Source organism: Podarcis raffonei, chromosome 15 (assembly GCF_027172205.1).
Source record: "Podarcis raffonei isolate rPodRaf1 chromosome 15, rPodRaf1.pri, whole genome shotgun sequence".
NCBI lineage: Eukaryota > Metazoa > Chordata > Lepidosauria > Squamata > Lacertidae > Podarcis > Podarcis raffonei.
In genome coordinates, this window is record NC_070616.1 from 22,038,232 (window position 1) to 22,057,444 (window position 19,213).

At 44.6% G+C, this 19,213-nt stretch overlaps 1 long non-coding RNA gene across 3 annotated transcripts in view; it reads left to right on the top strand.

The window, feature by feature from the left end:
* The first annotated feature begins 12,418 nt into the window (after positions 1–12,418).
* LOC128402522 (uncharacterized) overlaps positions 12,419–19,213 on the top strand; it is a 115,990-nt gene continuing 109,195 nt past the window's right edge. For all 3 annotated transcript variants that reach the window (XR_008327729.1, XR_008327730.1, XR_008327731.1), the window contains exon 1: positions 12,419–12,796. This is a non-coding gene — a long non-coding RNA (uncharacterized LOC128402522). The remainder of the gene's footprint in view (positions 12,797–19,213) is intronic.

Sequence of the window (19,213 nt, forward strand, 5' to 3'; positions counted from 1 at the left end):
CTGGAGTGGGTCGCACAGTGTGCTTGAATTATAGAGGGGAAAATGGGTGGGCGAGCTAAAAGAAATATGTCAACTCAGTGCATTCCCCTCAGTGTCAGCCAAATCACACCCACCCACAGCCTTCTAAAGAAGAGCAGCTAAAAGGGCCATCACAAAACACAAGGCAGGTGTGTCTAACCTGCAAGGCCACAGCTTAGCCACTATTTACATTAAATGTTGGGCCCAGTAGCATAGTGGCAAAGTACAGGGGGTCTTCATGAAAATTACAGCCACACCCCTTCTAAGATTATATAATAATCTTATATTTCTTTAACAGTAATAGTAATAATAGTAGTAATAATAATATTAATGGATGCATTGCAATGATCAGTGCTGATCTCCATGTGTTGACTTTCAGCTAGATCTACTGTTTTCTATGCACGTACATAGGCCTATGATTTGGAGTGCTCCGGTCTCTTAAGCTGTGCTTTCCTTGAAGTTTCATTGTGTGTAACAGAACTTGCACGCCATCCTTTTGAAAAGGAAGCACCTTATGTTTTCAGTGTTCCTCAGTGCTTAGCTCTGGAGCATAAAGAACAGCTCCTCAGTTTTCTACCCATGTTTCTTCTTCAGAGTGACCCTAGGAGCCAGTCCCCAGTGGCCGACTCGCCTCCTTTCATTCTGATTGGCTCTGATCAGCACAATGGATGAGAAGACTTTTCAGTGACTGATCATTTGGCTCTAGGATGCAGGAGACAGGGACCCTGCAGCAGAAATAGGAACGGCTCTTCAACCCTCCCCATGACTCTGAACCATTCTGTCTTTAGTTAGGCCTTCAGCAATTTCCACGCTGGACCCATGACTGGGCAGGGATTTCAATTCATTCCATGCTTGATATACAATTCCTTGACTGCACAGGGTCCTGGGTTAGTCTGCTTATTGCTAGATTTCTACTCTGCCTTTATAGCCCTAAATGTTCTCTGTGCCCTTTGTATTGACAGTAAAGGAGAACATTAAAAAGCTAGACACTATCCACTTGTAAAAGGTACATTTAAACACTGCCTAGTCTTATTGATCATTAGGACTGGATGAGGAACTTTAGGACCTCCAGATAATGGAGGACTCCAACTCCCATCAGCCCTTGCCAGCATGGTCAGTGTTCAAGAAATATGGGAGCTGTAGACCAGCAATATCTGGCAGGCCACAGGCAGTCCCCATCCCTGCTTTTTGATGAGTCTAGAACAGAGGATGTAGCAGTTAGTTGCTCTGGAATAATGAGGCATCAATCTTGCATTTGTGTGTCTGTGTGGACACCCTGATGTCCTGCTAGCAGGGGTTCCTTTGCCCGATGAACTTCATCCAACAGTGTGGGGCTCACACACACACACCTACTGCAGCAAGCTAGGGGCTTGGAAAGGAGAACCTCACAAATGTCTTTATGCTCCCACAAAGGGCTTCACAATGCAGAAGAGTGAAGGACCTCTCTCAAGGAACCTTCTGCTCCCATTGACAGTTTCATAGCAGCCTTGCCTGGTTTATACTGCCTCGTCTACCAGAATAAGGAGGGGAGGCGGGTGGAAGGAAGGAAAAGCACCAATTGCTTGTCCTACAAAAATGATTTGTTAGAGAGGTACAGCAAGAGCTGAGCTGAGGGTTGGAGATGAAGTGTGTGTGTGTGTGTGTGTGTGTGTGTGTGTGTAGAAGCGAGCCTTGGAATGGATTCAAGAATGACTGATGAGCTTGGCTGGACATTTCACCCGCCTGGAGGAGGAGAGTGGGAGGTTAGCTTCTGCAGTGCCATTTATGCTTTTTAAAAAAATTCCGTCCTTGAATGCAAAATCGATTGCCAATAGATAACGCGATAAAACGAATGGAGCGTGCATATCTTTCTCTCTGTCTCTCTTTCCTTCTCTCTCTCTCTTTCTCTCTCTCTCTCTCTCTCTCTCTCTCTCTTTTGCACCCCAAACAAAGGATAGTGAGATTTATACAGGAAACAATGAATGGGCTTTACTCCCTCCCCACCCCCCCTCTCATGCATTCATCCTTTATTAGAGGACAAGAAAGAAAGAAAGAAAGAAAGAAAGAAAGAAAGAAAGAAAGATCTGGGCAAAGGAGATGAATTAAAACGGTGACCTTGAACAGCGATAGCTGCCTCCCTTGAGTTGAGACGGATTCAAGTTCAGGCTCTCAGTCTGGGGGGGGGGGGGGGAACGGGGAACAGACAGACACTGGGATCCCAGAATTGTTCCTGCCTCTTTGCAAATAACATTGTGCATAATCCTGGGCGATGTCCTCCCTTCACCTCTTCTTTCTTCACCTTCATCCTTTTCCTTCACTACTTCTCTCCACATGACCCCCCCAATCCTCCTCCTCCTTCTCTGCAGCTCAAGCTCCCTCCCTCCCCCCCCACATACTTTAGCCTTTCCTTTCATCTCTGGAATGACCTGGAATGACCTTTTGCCTGGCTTTAGACGTGACTCAACTGATAATAGTGAATACTTTGGGGCCCCCAAGTGATGGAAAGTCTGAGCACGTAGTGGAGGGGAGAGGAGGAGAAGGAGGAGGAGGAGACAACCTTCTTCTTTTTTTTAATGCAGTCCTAAAGTTTTAAAAAAGAAAACACAAACTCAAACGTACACCACTAACCACTGACTGTTGCTCCAAGGCTGCTATGAATGACACCTCATGCTACCTGGAAAAATGCTTCCGAAAGAATCCTCAGCTATTCGGTTTGTTTAACTGTAGGAAGATACTTATTTCCAACAAAAGTGTGTGTGCGTTGGGAAGAAAATTCTACATGGACTGCACATCAGGACTCTGCTGAAGCATTTTATTTTGCAAAACTATCAGTTGCACTTTGAACATTGGATTCATTTAAATGAATCTGCATGTCACCCAATCCTTAGTTGAAGGCCACTCTTCTTTTCCTGGAGATCATTTTTGTTTATAAAATTGGAATGTGGGATCTATTTCTGGAAGGAGAGACTGTACCTGATACTGTTCTTCTTCCATCTCCTATTCTGGTACAGTGGTACCTCGGGTTGCATACGCTTCAGGTTACATACGTTTCAGGTTACAGACTCCGCTAACCCAGAAATAGTACCTCGGGTTAAGAACTTTGCTTCAGGATGAGAACAGAAATCGTGCTCCGCCGGCGCGGCGGCAGCGGGAGGCCCCATTAGCTAAAGTGGTGCTTCAGGTTAAGAACAGTTTCAGGTTAAGAACGGACCTCTGGAACGAATTAAGTACTTTACCCGAGGTACCACTGTAATGCCCTGGCAACAAGGATGCCCTAATTTTAAAGCCCTACAAATAATATTTCACCTCTGCTGTTAATAAATGACAGGGTTAAGCTGTGATCCTATACACACTTAGCTGGGGGTGAGTCCCACTGAACCTAACAGGCCATCATTCATTCATTCATTCATTCATTCATTCATTCATTCATTCATATTTCACCTTTTCCACCAAGGGGCTCAAGGTGCTGTATATGGCTCACCCCTCCTCACTGAATCCCCACAACAACCCTTCAAGGTAGGTTCGGTTGAGAAGCAGTGACTGGCCTAAGGTCACCCAGTGAGCTTCATGGCTGAGTGGCGATTTGAACCCTGACCTCCCAGCTTCTACTCTGGCACTCTAACCACTACACCACACTGGCTCTCTGAGTAAGACCCATGTAGGACTGATTCAATTTGTTAATTCAGACTATATGTTCAAACTACACTCAGGGTTTGCAACGTCACCTTAGGCCCAATTCAAATGTCATTGTGATGGGATGATGGCTGCTTAAAAGCTTTCCTACGTGGCTGAGGTTCTAGAGCAGAGCTGTGATGCCTGTAGGGATGTAACTGGGTGGCAGAGCACTTGCCTGGCATGCACAAGGTGCCAGGTTCAATCCTGGGCATCTCCAGGTAGGGTTGGGAGAAACCCCCTGTCAGAAACCCTGGAAAGAGGCTGCCAGTAAGGAAATGGTGCAGTCACTACTGAGCTAGATGGACTCAATGGTTGGCTTCCATCTAAGCAGTGGCAGATGTTGAGCTCTCAAGTTTCAGTGGCACAATGTGTGATGCTAAAAACATGCGCCCCTTGACTCTCATGCTCCGTTCCACAGCACTGTTGTGCTGCAGCCGCACTAGTCTCACTACCCAAAGACTGCCTCCAGTATAAGACAGCTTCCTGTGTCCTGGAAATGGTTTCCTGCTCAGCTCAGCAGAATCTCCTGAAGTGTCTCCAAACACAAAGGTCTCAGGGAGGGAAGAGACCACCATGGGAATATCACACGGAGCGACAAGATTATTTGAAGCTTTTCGGATGGAAGTAGATAGGGGTGGAAACCACCTCAGCAGCTAATGTAAAATGGTTAGACTGCACCTGCTATTGTGTTCGTCATCATATGCAAAGAATCATAGAGCTGAAGAAGGGCTTGGAGGCCACTGAATCAGCGGTGGCTGATGCCCAAACCACAGGAGGGGAGAGTGCTCTTGTATTTGGGTCCTCCTTGAGGGTTTCCTGCAGGTATCTGGGTGGTCACTGTGAGAACAGGATGCTGGACTAGATGGGCCATTGGCCTGATTCAGCAGGCTCATCTTATGTTAACATACATACATACATACATACATACATACATATAAATACATGATGCCTTTGCAATGTTTGTCTTTTCTTCCTTATGATCTTTCAATCAACATGTTAAATTTTCATTTGCCTTGTCATTTCTGTTGTTAATAATGCAAAAACTGCCGCCTAACCCTTTGATGCACAAGCACAGGCTACCATACTACCATAATTAGTGTGTTATGTCCAGTACCTTGACAGAGAAACTGCCAGTCAAAGGGGACCAGGCATTGGAAACCTGTGGCCCTCTAAATGTTGCTGAACTAGTACTCCCATTCACTGGTCAATCTCCATATTTTTCTAACATTCTTCAGATGCATGCGGCATTCTCAGTGTTTCCATATTTTGGTTACAGAAGATGGCATAACATTTATTAAGGGCATTCAGTAAATAAATGGTGCATTCTGCCATTATTTCTGGAATAACTTAAAATGCTTTCTTCCAAAGCCTTTGTAACACAGATACATCTTGGATACATTTTTTTAAAAAAAATCTTTTGAATAACAGTGTGCTAATACTCATGGAGCATTTCACCCCTGAAAAGAGGTTCAAGCTCTGCTCTTATTAATTACCTGGGTTTCCATCTCTTCCTTCTAGAAGACACTCACTAAACCGACTCAAGTGGATTAAAATTGCCGCAGTGGGTGAAGGATAAGGCACATCAGGGTTTATTGCCTGAAAGGCTGAAGTGATGATTGTATATTCCCAAGCTCGTTAAATTGTTCGCTGTCTGTATGCCTGCCACTAAATGGAAAGCGCTAGCTGGCGAGTCTTATTGAATATAGGACACCCACATATTTAGGCCTGCATACATGGTGCTGAATGCAGCTCACCATCCTTGCAGTGTGCCTTGCCCACTTCTCAGTGACCTCCCCCCCCCCCAGTGCTTCAAGAGCGGCAAATATAAGCATTTTCTCAATCCCTTGATGGGCGGCCACATGCCCCTTATTGTGCAGTATTTGGCTGGGAATGTGGCTCTCAGATGTGGCTCCTGTACACCTGATGGTGGACCTGATGGTGGAGGAGAGAGGTGAAGTAGCCTGCAAGAGCATTCTTCCCAGTTGCTCCAACCTTGGAGCAAGCTAGACTCAGGAGCTTGGATATGGGGTCACCTGCCAACTCTGCCCAAAGGAGAAAAGCAGTCACACAAATTGGGAGACCAGTTTACACAAACCAGAGAACTCTTATCACGATTGGGGGTGGCGGGGGGGGGGGGAAGAATCCCAGAACAGCACTTCTGCTGATAGAACAATCATATTAGTGCCATGTTGAAGCCCACTCCCAAAATTTTATCCAAGCCCTACTGAGAGTAGGCCCATTGAAATTAATACATCTAAGTTACGTAGTCATGTCCATTTATTTTCAATGTGTCTATTCTGACCCATTAGTTGGATACAACCTTAAATTCTAGCTTTTTCTGACAAGGCTTATTCTGATCTATGGCAGACCAATAGAATTTTCCGGGTCCAGCAAATTGGGGTCTCCATCCCACCTGCAATGTATTGACAAGAACGGCAGATTATGTGCATGTTAAAACTAAGACAAGTCTTTGGCAGTGTCTAACATGACTTCTCTCCCACCTCCACCTCACTACAGAAGGACAAATCTGTCAATGTTGGTTTCTCTCCATCTCTCATTTGTCCATTCTTAAATTCGCATTTCCATATTGGGGTGCGTGTGTTAAAAAAAATAAAAATCCAATACCTTTTTAGTACTATACATATCTTTGTATTCAACTTTCCCATAGCAAGCAATTTCTCCATATCTAATGCACATTATACATTATAATATTATATATACTGTATTATACATACACACACACGCACTCGCATTTGTATGCACACATTTCCCCAATCCACGAGCACATTTTCTTCACTGGAGAACTGCATTGTGAAATTGGCATCAAGTGAATTTCAAAGGGTAGCTGCGTTTCAGTTCAGTTTTGGTAGGGAAAGTGCAAAATTAGAGAAGTTCACATCATTCAAATGTGAACAGAACTGAATGCCTCTCCCATCCCTAATCCACATACCACCCTTTCCTTCTCCACCCTGCTATTGCAGGTTGCAAATTGCAATGGCTGGACACTGGAGTCTCACCAGGAAGGTACATTGCAGTAATCCAAGTACATTGCATAATCAGAGTTTTAAAAACAATTTTATTTTCAAAAAGTGGGGAGCGGTGGGTGGATATAAAGACAGGCAAATCTAACAATCTCCATTCTTGTAACTTGAAGCTATTGATGTGGATCCTACCCTCTGGAGCAGGAGAAAACATGAGACAGCCCTTGAGATATTTGAAGGTGACTATCATATCTCCTCTCAGTCTCTTCTTTTCCAGGCTAAACATACCCACTGCCCTCAACCGTTCATGCTCAGAGCTGGGCAAATCTTCAAGGGAAGGTGCTGTTTCATAGCAGCACCCAAAAATTCTCTTTTGCAGGGCTTGGTTAGGGGATGCCTAGAGGGTCCGAGCCCCATGTCTGTCATGCTGGGCCTCCATAATATCTGCCTAGGGATGGAAAGAAATTCAGTCCAAAATGCTGGGGAAATTTCATGGGAACAATTTTTTTTTAGGTCACAAATTGGTATGGAAATGTAGAGAACTGAGCTTAAGATTGAGGGGAGAGAAACCATAATTCCGAGTGAACATCAGGAAGAACTTTCGGACAGTAAGAGCTGTTAGACAATGGAATGGACTCCCTCAGGATGTGGTGGACTCCCCTTCATTGGAGGTTTTTAAACAGATGTTAAGTGGCCGTCTGTCGAGTAAGATTCATGGGTTGCAGGGGGTTGGGCTGGATGACCCTCTGGGCCACTTCCAACTCTACAAGTCTCTGCTTCTATAATTCTATGACTTCCCAGACTCACTTGCTTATAAGCAGACATTGGCCATCTGTCGTGGGTGATCTAGTTGAGATTCCGGCATTTCAGTGTGGTCACCTCAATGACCCCTGGGATCCCTTCCAACTCTACAATTCTATCTTCTCTAGAAGTGTCGAACAATGTTTTCATTTGGGCTGGGATTTTAATGCTGGGGGTAGCATGAGTTGGTTTGACTTCAGATACTGTATTATTGGTTTTTAAGAGGCATCTTGTGGTTTGCTTGTTTAATTAAGCCTTTAAAAGTCACCCTCTTGTGATGGGTTAGGTGGTCTATTTCCCCAGTCTCCTGGTGTGGCGAAGGGTCACACTGCGTAAGGAATGCTTCCTCAGACAGAAAACCCCCTTCAACATCCTCACTTTTAATAATCTCTGGAGCATTTATTTGTTTGTTTGTTATGTATTTATTAGTTTTCGAGCTCACTTTCCCTCCAAGGAGCTCAAGGTGGCTGCACACATGGTTTTCCCCCTTCCTATTTTATCCTTACAACAACACTGTGAGGTAGGTTAGGCTAAGGGACAGTGATCAGCCTGAGCTTTGTGACTGAGTGTGGATTTCAACTCTGGTGTCCCAAGCCTCCTAGACCTTCCAATTGTCCCTATTTTCTAGGAACAGTGCCAGATTTGCAGAAACCACCCCAGTTTCTGATTTGATCTTGGAATGTTCCTCTTTTCCTTAGGACATTCTTATTTGCATCGGATAAATGTTGGAGGGTATGGCCTCCTAGTCCTACACTCTAACCCAGGCTTCTTCAACCTCATCCCTCCAGATGTTTTTGGCCTACAACTCCCATGATCCCTAGCTAGCAGGACCAGTGGTCAGGGATGATGGGAATTGTAGTCTCAAAACATCTGGAGCGCCGAGTTTGAGGAAGCCTGCTCTAACCCTTATACCACATGGCACATATTACTGTCAGGCTTTGGCGACTCGGCTCCCCCCTCCCCGACCATAGATAAGCAGGACAAAGCGAAAAGGGTCATTTACTGTTTAAAGAGTCTTTAATGCAAAAGAACAAAGCAGCAAAAGAACAAAAGCAAAAGAACAAAGCAGCCATTCTCGAAATGACGGTGTTCCCAATTAAGGTTTCCACCCACTTCCCCCTAGTCACTTCCGCCTCTTGCAACCTGATCTCACAACCACTGTGCTTTTTGTGTAGCCACCTTATCTGCTCTACGTGACCTTGGACTGTTAGGCTGGACACTTTCTAGCAAGAGAGAGTCTGTTAGCTCTCTCTCTTCCAGTTCTTCTTTACTTTGCTGTTCACCCCTCAGTTCGCCCCAACTTTTGTCTTCATAACTGTGCCCCTCTTTAAACCATTGTTCCAAATCTATACCGCTCAACTACTCCTGGGCAGCTTCAGGATCCTGGTAAGGAGCAGGGGGAGGGGGAGGGGGAGGCACCCACCATTCCTCATCAGAGCAGTACTCCTCAGCCTGGTCTCTGACATCTACGTAGGATGTGCACATAAATTGAAGTCAAAAGAATGGCAATGTTTAGCTTCACTCGTAGGAATCTCTTTGAAAGGAGAAAAGGTGAAGCATAGTTGCTGCCTGAATCAACACCATTGCATCCTTGATGGCTCCCAGACCTGAAACTGCATCATCACAAGGGGGCGGTGGCCTATTGTGAAAAACAGATAGAATTAGAGTGCCAGTTCTGGCTTCCCAGTGCTTTGAGGCCATGTGATGGCACCATATGGCAAGACTGGCATGTTTGATGGTGCCCTGCTGCTTGTCTGCGATGAGCAAAAAACACAAGGAAAACAGGTTTTATCTCGTATGGGCAAAAACGATCCTGTCAAGGCTTTGGCGAAATCTCTGGGCAAAACAGTTCATTTTGACTGGGATCTGTTTAATTCACAAACTGAGCAAAGGGGTGTGGAGTCTAAGGAAAGGATGTGGCGTTTGGGGCTTATAAGTTTTGAGAACAGGTGAATGAGAGAGGAAACGATAGAAGCAGATAAAATGATGCATGGCATGGAGAAAAGGGATCAAGAAATATTTTCTCCATTTCTCCTAAGACTAGATCTTGTGGCCATCCAATGAAGCTGAATGCTGGGAGACAGATAAAAGAAAGTCCTTCACACAGCTCATAGTTAAACTATGGGACTCACTCCCACAGGAGGCAATGACGACCAGTGACTCAGATAGCTTTAAAATAGGTAAAGGTAAAGGGACCCCTGACCATTAGGTCCAGTCATGACTGACTCTGGGGTTGCGGCTCTCATCTCGCTTTATTGGCTGAGGGAGCCGGTGTACAGATTCCAGGTCATGTGGCCAGCATGACTAAGCCGTTTCTGGTGAACCAGAGCAGCGCATGGAAACGCCGTTTATCTTCCCGCCGGAGTGGTACCTATTTATCTACTTGCACTTTGATGTGCTTTTGAACGGCTAGGTTGGCAGGAGCAGGGACCGAGCAACGGGAGCTCACCCCATTGCGGGGATTCAAACCGCCTACCTTCTGATCAGCAAGTCCTAGACTCTGTGGTTTAACCCACAGTGCCACCCGCATCCCAGCTTTAAAATAAAGATAGATAAATTCATAGAGGAGAAGGCTCTCAGTGGATACCAGTCAGGATGGTTATGCTGTGCATCCTTGTTTGGAGACAGGAATGCTTCTGAATGTCCATTGCTGGAAACCACAAGAGAAGAGAGTGTTCTTGTATTTGGGTCCTACTTGAGGGTTTCCCACAGGCATTTGGGTGGCCGCTGGGAGAACAGGATGCTGGACCAGATGGGCCATTGGCCACAGCCACCAGGCTGCTACAGATTGGAGAGACGCATGGAAAGCAGAGAGAGAGAGAGAGAGAGAGTGAGTTTAGCCCTCGTTCCTCACCACATACCACCACCTTGGTCTTACTAGAAAACTCCAGGCTTTATATACCATATTTTTCCGTGTATAAGATGATGCTTTTTGCTAAAAAAAAAGGAAAGACAAAAATTGGGTGTTGTCTTATACACTGATAGTGAATGCAGAGGGGGGACGTGAGATTAATGGCAGCAGCAAGCAGGAGATTGGCAAGCGCGATTGGGCAGGTGATTGGTGGCACTGGCAAGGCCTGTTGGCGATGCTGTTGGCGATTGGCTGTGGCTGTGGCAATTGGGCAGGTGATTGGCAGCTGTAGCGAGGTGAGCAGGTGATTGGAGGCTGCGACAAGTGGGCAGGTGGGCTGCTGGTGGCAGCGAGCGGGCAGACAATTGGTGGCTGCAGTGATGTGTGTGATCGGCAGTGGCTGTGGAAAGCGATCGGCAGCGGCGGGCAGGCAGGTGAGCAATTGGTGGAAGTGACCTCCCCCAACCCTCCCAAAGCTAAACAACTTAATTTCTTAATTTTGGGTTTAAAAAAATAGGGGTCGTCTTATACATGGGGGTGTCTTATACACAGAAAAATACAGTATGTTGGGGAAAACTGGATTGGATCTACTTCCTTTGGGTCTAGTTTTTCCCCTTCAGGCTGTCCACAAGGCAGGCCAATGCGTGCTTTTGTATTAATTGCTTATTGCGCATGAAGGCAAATCTGACAGGGACTCAAGGCAACTTACAGCTATAATTCTATTTCATTCCATTTATCTGTTGAAAGTGTTGTACGCGATCCCTTCCCTTGCACATTTTTTTCTTCACAACAATCCTGTGAGGTAGTTTAGGCTGAGAGGTTGTAATTGGCTCAAGGTCACAAATGTACATCAAATGCGGGAGAAGCTTCCTGTTGTGGAATAAAATGTCCCTATTTTCATCTGAGAAATGTTGGAGGGTATCCAGTCATGGCTTCCCTCAAACAATCCTGGGAGCTATAGTTTGTCAAGGGCGCTGAAAGTTGTTAAATGACACTCCCCTCACAGTGCTACATTTCTAACAATTGTGGGACCCACAGAAATTCAACAGGTACAGCTTCACCCAGCATGAAGGTGCAGCGATAGGGGCTCTTTCACCTATTTAATTGCTGTCTTTCTTACAGCTATTGAAAGTGGCTAATATCCTTTTGCTACTTCATGACAGCATTCATTCCCTCAGGCACACAAACTCACTTGCTGCTTTCATCTGGGGACTACAATTCCCATGATTCTCCTGGGTGGTCACGATCTCCCTTGGGCGTGATTTAAAATAATAATAAATCATAGAGCAAAGTTCCCTTTCCCACTCAATATCTTAAAGATATCAAAATGCCTTTTGGCTTGTTATAGCTTATATAGTGAAGCCGTTTTAAAAATTATTATTATAGACTTATTTATCAATGCATTATGCAGCTTAGTTCATTTTTTAAAGTGTTTTAATGTGAGAAACGATAACCTGGGTGAAGCTTTTAAAAACGATCCTTCTGAAGCAGTTTTGAATTAATTAACATAATTCATGCAAATGTTTTCTATTGCTTTTTGCTTTGCAACTTGCCTCCCCCAATACATAAAACAGGGCCCCCCAAACTCTTCCTTTCTTAAGACGCAGAATAAAAAGTGGCGACACACATCCCAATCCTCTGGCTGTTCACGTAATGTTTATAGAGAAAATAAAAACTGAGGATCCCAAATGTGCTGGCCAGCTTGAACTGTTTCCCTTGTCCCCCACCCCCTAAACACACACACACACACACACACACACACATTGGAAGGCAGATGTACTATTATATCTGAGAGAAACTTTCCTCCAGATATTGTTAGGGAATGGAGTCTTTCCTTGGAGCACAATACACACTAAAATGCTCTCCTGGCAGATGACTGCAAAGCAGAAAGGAAACTTTGCCAAGTGCAGTATGGAAGGGGGAAAGTATATTAAAAAAAAAACACCCGTGTCCTTTTTGACAAACGGACTTGGAAGTTGCAATTTGCATTCCTTGACCCGGGAGTGTGTATGTGTGTGTGTGTGCATGCGGGGGGGGGGGGGCTTGTCTAGCTATTGATGGAGGATTTTTTCTGGACTTTGGTTTCATCTGCATTCCTGGCTTCTGGAGGAGATGTGGAGGTGTAACTTCCCCTAGGAGTAACCACTGGGAAGGAGGCGATGCTCATTAAGTGTGTGATATGCAACCGGTTCAGAACTCTGCCTGTCCACTGAGAGAGCCTTTCACTGCTGCCTGGCAAGCCCGACATTTGAACTCGCTCAGGGGGAAAAAAAGAGAGTGGATTTTACTTTTCAAAGTGGAAAGAATACCTTCGTCGGGGGCAGCTTTCCTTTCCGTAGCATCCAGGAGAAGTTGGGAACTGTACATAGCTAAGACAAAGACAATTTGCTGATTTCTTTTGTGCTGTTCTGATTGAACACAAATGCGTGTCTTTTGGGAGGGAGGGAGAAAAGGAGAAGAGTTTGCTACTGGTGGAATGCATACAATGCAGGTCAGTATTATTAACACCATCGAACCAGGAGCGTTTTGCAAGTTTTTATTTATTGATGTGGAGGACCCAAGGCTTTAACCGCTTCCCTTTCAAACTTGATAAGAGACTAGGAGCAAACTCTTTAGCCATTTGCTGACCTAACCAAAACAGCTGCTTGCTTTTCCAGGTTATAATATTTTAAAGTGAGGGGGGGGGACTTTGGGAAAATGTTTCTTCTACTCTTTTTTTTTTTAATGGCATAAAAAGATTTACTCTGCAAATGAGAGGGATTGCTGAGCTGGAAAAATTTCTTGTGGTTTCCGAGGAGTTTGTAAAGAAGGGTATTTATCTTTTGTGTTTTAAAAAAGAATCTTTTCCCCTTTCTCACAGCGAAGTATTGGGGTCTTCATTGATTGATAAACCCTGGAAAAGTTGCTGAACAAATTTAAATCTACTATAGTTTCTTGATAGGAATGCTGATGTTAGTGGACATTGGGGCTTTTCTGCTGTGCTTTTCATATTGCTTATTGTATTAATGGGAAGAAAGAGATCTCTTTATTCTCCCACCCCACCCACAAGGCTCACTTTAGATGTTATTTTCACTTTGATGTCATCAAAGTGCCTCAACATCCTATGTTCATATTTTAAAGTACATTTTGAAATTGGAAGAAAAGGAGTGTAGAGTTCATGTTGGGGGTGGGGTCAGAGACTTTTCTTCTGAAATGGAGTTGTCCAAAACGAGATTATTTGAGGAGAATTAAAGCCAAGGGGTTTCAGTTTGCAAAGGTCTGTCTAATTGTATTTCATGTCTCCTTTTTAAGAAGGAGAAACTTAAGACAATATACTCCAATGACAAAAGTAGCCCGATTTGCAACCAGATTGTGTCTATAGTTCATGTCAAATACTTGTGATGAGAAACAAATGGATCCTGTGTGTGTGAAAGAGAGAATGTGCATATATCTTCAGTTTTAGATAGTGAAGTCATCTAGAGGAATTCTCTATGTTTTGAAGGCCTTCACTGGATTTTTGTTTTTGTTTGTTTGTTTTTGTTTGCATTTGCTCCCCTGTTTGCGAGTCTCTAGAGTAGGGATGGGGAAGCTGTTATCCTCCAGGTGTGTTTGGACTCAACTCCCAACTTCCCTGACCATTGGCCATATTGGCTGGGGCTGATGAGAGTTGGAGTCCAACAACATCTGGGCATCTCTGGAGCCTAGGGACATCAGGCTGGACACTGAGTGAAATGCTGGTTGAGAGATGGGTTCTTGGGTCCTTTTTACAAGGTGCTTTGTAGAAATCCAACAGGTGCAGCTGTTCTTTGCAGTGTGCAGAGTGATCAGGAGAGGCCAGTTGGTGCCGGGCCCTGCATTCTCTGTTGCAGCACTAGGCCTGGTGTATCTCTAGCATGTGCAATTGATTGTATTCCTTCCATTAAGATGGGTCTTATTCTTTTATGGGACTTGTTTGTCTAGGAGTGCTTTGCTGGCAGTGCTTTTTCCCCCTGGGGGTTCTCAAGGGTACGCAGTACTGGTACCCCCCAATTGTTAAAAGTGTGGCACTTACTGTAACAACTTCATGGTGAATGTCAGAACCCTTTTTTCTAAAACAAAAAAGGACCCCCAAACCCTGGCATGTAAAGTAATCAAAAGATAACACATGAAAGTAGGGATGCCATTCTGACACAAAGGGCATTCGAAAGCAAGCACCTTCTTCTTCTTCTTCTTCTTCTTCTTCTTCTTCTTCTTCTTCTTCTTCTGCCATCACTCGAAGTCAGGTAAGATTGTCTTCCATAAACATGGTTTTAACAGTGAGTCCGTAAGTGACTGTGGAGGCCAATTCTGGATCCACAGGTCCTTCCACAGTGGAGTTTTGGGGCAGGAGTTGATCAGGGTGTGGATTTGCCAAGCGTGCCTTCCTTTTAGCATGTTTCTCCCTTGCGTCCTGAGTTCGAGTGTCTTCAAAGCCCATGACACCTTTGGTAAAGGACCAAGTGGGACCTGCAACAAAACTTTGCAGCACAAAGTGCTGCAAGTGTGCCAGATTTACAAAGGACACACCTCCTCCTCTGCTTGAAAGGCTTGGGCCACTGCTTCCAATGGTGTCTTCTCTCCATTTCCTCCCAAGTAGACACTGGCAGTCCGACTGGTGGCCTTCCACCAGGGCCACTGCTGCCTTCACTCCTGAGGCCCAGGGAGCACAGGTGTGGGTGCGGGAGAATTGGGAGTGCTCAGGATGGGGTTCTTTGGAGGCCCAGAGAAAGCATCCCTGAGATGAGGCCCATCTTCTGGTCGCCCTTGGACATTCTTTCTGGTTGAAGCAGGATTGTCCACAGACTCTCTACAATCTTGGATGGATGTAAGCTTTTGTCCCAAGATGATCCACCTGCAAGGCTGGAGGTATCCACACTCATTGCCTGCATTCTTGGATAGCTTTCCGCCCCCTGGATCCTTGGACTACAAGAGCAGAGGTGATAGTGAACCAGGCAGAAGCCTCAGGGCCACAGATGAAGTGCCTGGCCAGCTACTTGGGAGGAAGTAGAAAACTCACGGAAGCATCAGTGTGACTCAGCAAGGGGTGGAGCCTCCCTATATCATCTCTCTTGCTGACTCACTGTTGAATCAGCAGCTCCCAGCCTTTCTGGAGCTGGGGGAATGGACAGGAACCTACTAGGAGTGTTGGTAAGGTTAACCCCCCCCGGCTCCAATCCAGCCCCCCAAATTTGAAAGAAGGGCAGGCTTTCTCCCTCTTTTGTTCCCAAATCCTCCCTCCAGTTTGGCTGAGAGTTCTCTTTGGATGAGTGTTTTCTCACAGCATTACTTGAAAGCTGCTCGACAATAATAAGGTCTAGAAACTTGGTGGCAGTGGTGATTTTTTTAAAACGAAGGCTGAGATTCTTAGGAAATTGTATTCTGTGCCCAAGTCTGGTGCTGTGCAGAATCAAAGCATGTGCACAGCCTTGAAGAGGGTATGGGATTAAAAGCCATGCGCAGGGTTCAATGCTAGTCCTACTCAGAGTAGACCTTTTGAAGTTAGCTGCTAGTAGAAATTAAACTGAATGCATTTTCATTTGTGACTCATCAGGAAAAGGAGACGAAGGCAAGGAATCTTTACTTTTGTACTGGATTTTTCATAGTACTGTACTGTATTATATAATTTGGAAGATGAATGTACAGTGGTACCTTGGGGTAAGAACTTAATTCGTTCTGGAGGTCTGTTCTTAACCTGAAGCATCACTTTAGCTAATGGGGCCTCCCGCTGCCACTGCGCGATTTCTGTTCTCATCCTGAAGCAAAGTTCTTAACCCGAGGTACTATTTCTGGGTTAGCGGAGTCTGTAACCTGAAGCGTCTGTAACCTGAAGCATCTGTAACCCGAGGTATCACTGTAATGGTCGCTGAGCCTTGTCCACAGCCAGCAGGAAGTTTATCTCTTTTCCCAAACTGATCTTAAACACTCAGGGACATGTGCATGGAAAAGTTACAGAATAGCAAGTTTCAGATCACGAGTCAATATGGCATGGTAGTTCACATGCCAGATAAGAACTGGTGAGACCCATGTTCAAATCTGCACTCACAAAGCTCAGTGGGTATCCCTAGGTCAGTATAGCCTACTTTGCAGGGTTGATAAGGAGACCCTTTGAAAGTATTTGTGCTGAAGGATGGGGTAAGAATTCCTAATACTATACAGCTGAATGTTTCCCAAGGGTCGGCTTCAAACATTCTGGTTTTGTGACCATGGAAATGGTGAGGTTCTGCAAGACTGTTGGCCCTTGTCGACTGATAATAGCTTTGCCAGTGCTACAGTGTGCAAATCTCTTTCTCTTACCATTATTGAGCTATTGCTGTGATGCGCAGAGGTGAGGAAGTTGTGCAAGAAAGAGACACCAACTTGATGAGCACTCCAAAGTTTGTGGCTCTTTCAAGCGGCTCTTCAGTAGGAATGGGGGAGAAATTTGATTCAGTTCCCCTTGAAAGGTGAACCTTCCTGGTTGGCCCCTCTCAAAAAAGTGCACAAACTGAAATGCAGCCATCCTTCAAAATTCACATTCCTCCAAATTTAGGAAGTAAGGTGTACAAAGATGCACATGCTATAATAAATTGTGCATAAAAATTCACGTATTAGTGAAACCAACATACAAAAATGCATTGCAAGAATGTGTATATTAGAGGAGATTGCATACAAGAACACACACATATGGAGAAATTTGCTTTAAAATGCTGGAGATTTTTAAAAGGATGTCAGTCTGTGTCTGGGCTGCACCACAGTAGGAAATCAAATCATTGAATGCTCCCCCATCCCTGTCCCCAGATCTCCCCCATAGAAAACTAGCTTGTCAGGGAGTAAGGTTATCCTTCTTGACTTGCTACTTGTCTAGGTGAAGGATTTTTTAATTTTTAATTTTGTAACGGCATAGAAGAACATGTTTTCATGTGATGTGCGCACAGCCTCCTACAATATGAAGCAGTAAAGTAGTCCTCCAGGAACAATTCTGCCATGCGACAATCATTTTTATCTCTAGAGTCTGTTATATTATGCCAACAATTATTTTGTCTGGGCTTGCGTCAAGTCATCAGGGCAGCCACATTCCTCCTGCTTTCTCCAGGTTTCTGTTTTGACTGTTGGTTCTGCACTGAGAGCTTACTGCCCTCAAAGGTGTGACCTGTAGCTCTGGCTAATTTATTTCTGTCATGGTGGTATGGCTTGCAGCGGATGGTGGCGGTGAAGAAGGGGAGGAGAGGGCAACAAGTTCAAGATGTCGAGAATAATTCTGAGTGCTCAAGTAGAGATGGGGAAGACATTTACTTCAGTTTAAAGCCAAACCTACCCAATTTGCCCTTTTTGAAGCAATAAGCAAACACAGCCATCTTTCAAAATTTGCATTTCTTTGAATTTTGCAATGCAGTCAAGTAATGTGCACGTGGTGGGGTAAAGTGTGCATAGAAATGCATATAATAAGTGGGAAAGTATTTTATTTATTAAAATATTTATATACTGCTATTCATAAAAAATAGCAAAGCGGTTTACAACAATGATTAAAACCGTAATATAAAAAGTTAATATCAGCAAATTGTTATGGAAAGATGTATTCTGAATTGCTTGCATAAACCTGACAGAATAGAAAACATTCCGGCAGGCATTTAAAAGATGAATCAGAACACGCCTGCTGAATTTGTATTGGCAGATACTGGGGTGATGAGGGGTTCAGTTTTTTGTTGTCAAATGAAGCTTGCCAGCTTGGGAAATGACCAATGGCACTTCTGCAGATGAAATCAGTGACGAAGCAGGAATGTGAGGGTACTGTGGACCTAAGTTATTCAGGGCTTTATAATTTAATACAAGGACCCTGAACCTGGCTTGGAAGTAAGCGGGAAGCCAGTGCAGATGTTTTAACGATGGTGTTACATGTTGTCGGCCAAATGCCCCCATGAATAGTCACCGCATTCTGCGTCAGGTGGGCCTTGCGAACCAGACCCAAGGGATGCCCCACACAGAGCACATTTTAGTACAGTGGTACCTCGGGTTACAGACGCTTCAGGTTACATACGCTTCAGGTTACAGACTCCGCTAACCCAGAAATAGTGTTTCAGGTTAAGAACTTTGCTTCAGGATGAGAACAGAAATCGTGCTCTGGCAGTGCAGCAGCAGCAGGAGGCCCCATTAGCTAAAGTGGTGCTTCAGGTTAAGAACAGTTTCAGGTTAAGAACGGACCTCCGGAACGAATTAAGTACTTAACCCGAGGTACCACTGTAATTTAACACCATACCAAAAAGGCATTATATAAAGGAAGACTGGTTTGCAAAAACGTGTGGATTAGGCAAAATTATATACAAAAATGTGCATATTGGGAGAAATCTGCATAGAATGCTGGTGAATTTTCATGAGGATATTAAAAAAAACACCTTGCAAATTTGAAATGCAAAGAACAGACGTTAAGATTGGAATGACCAGGTTTGCCCTCTTTATGTCCAAGTTTTACTAGACTTTTCAAAACATTGGTCTCTTTCTCTTTGGGCAAGCGCATGTAACACTGTTATAAATAATATGCCAATGCAGCTAATTTTGGGGAGCAAATGTTGACTCAAAACGAGTTTGGATTCCAAACACTTAAAAAAAATCCAACCTAATTTGCTGCCTGCGACCAAATGTTTAGTTCTGAACAGCTCAAATTTAACCTCTTATCTAGCAATATTGTCTTGAGTCAGAAGCACAGTAGCCAGAACATAAACCCAGGTAATCTGACATTTTGAAATGATGATGCTTTGGTGGGTGGGCAAGAGGCCCAAATGGGTGGAACAATGGATACAATTCTTACCTTGATCCTGTGGGCCACAGGTCTTCAGCCAGTGGCTTGGGACAAACAGGTGACTGACTGACAAGGCAACACCAGGTGGGTCTCACCAAAGCTGTTGCCACCATGCTGGATTCCAGCTTGGACTGACCC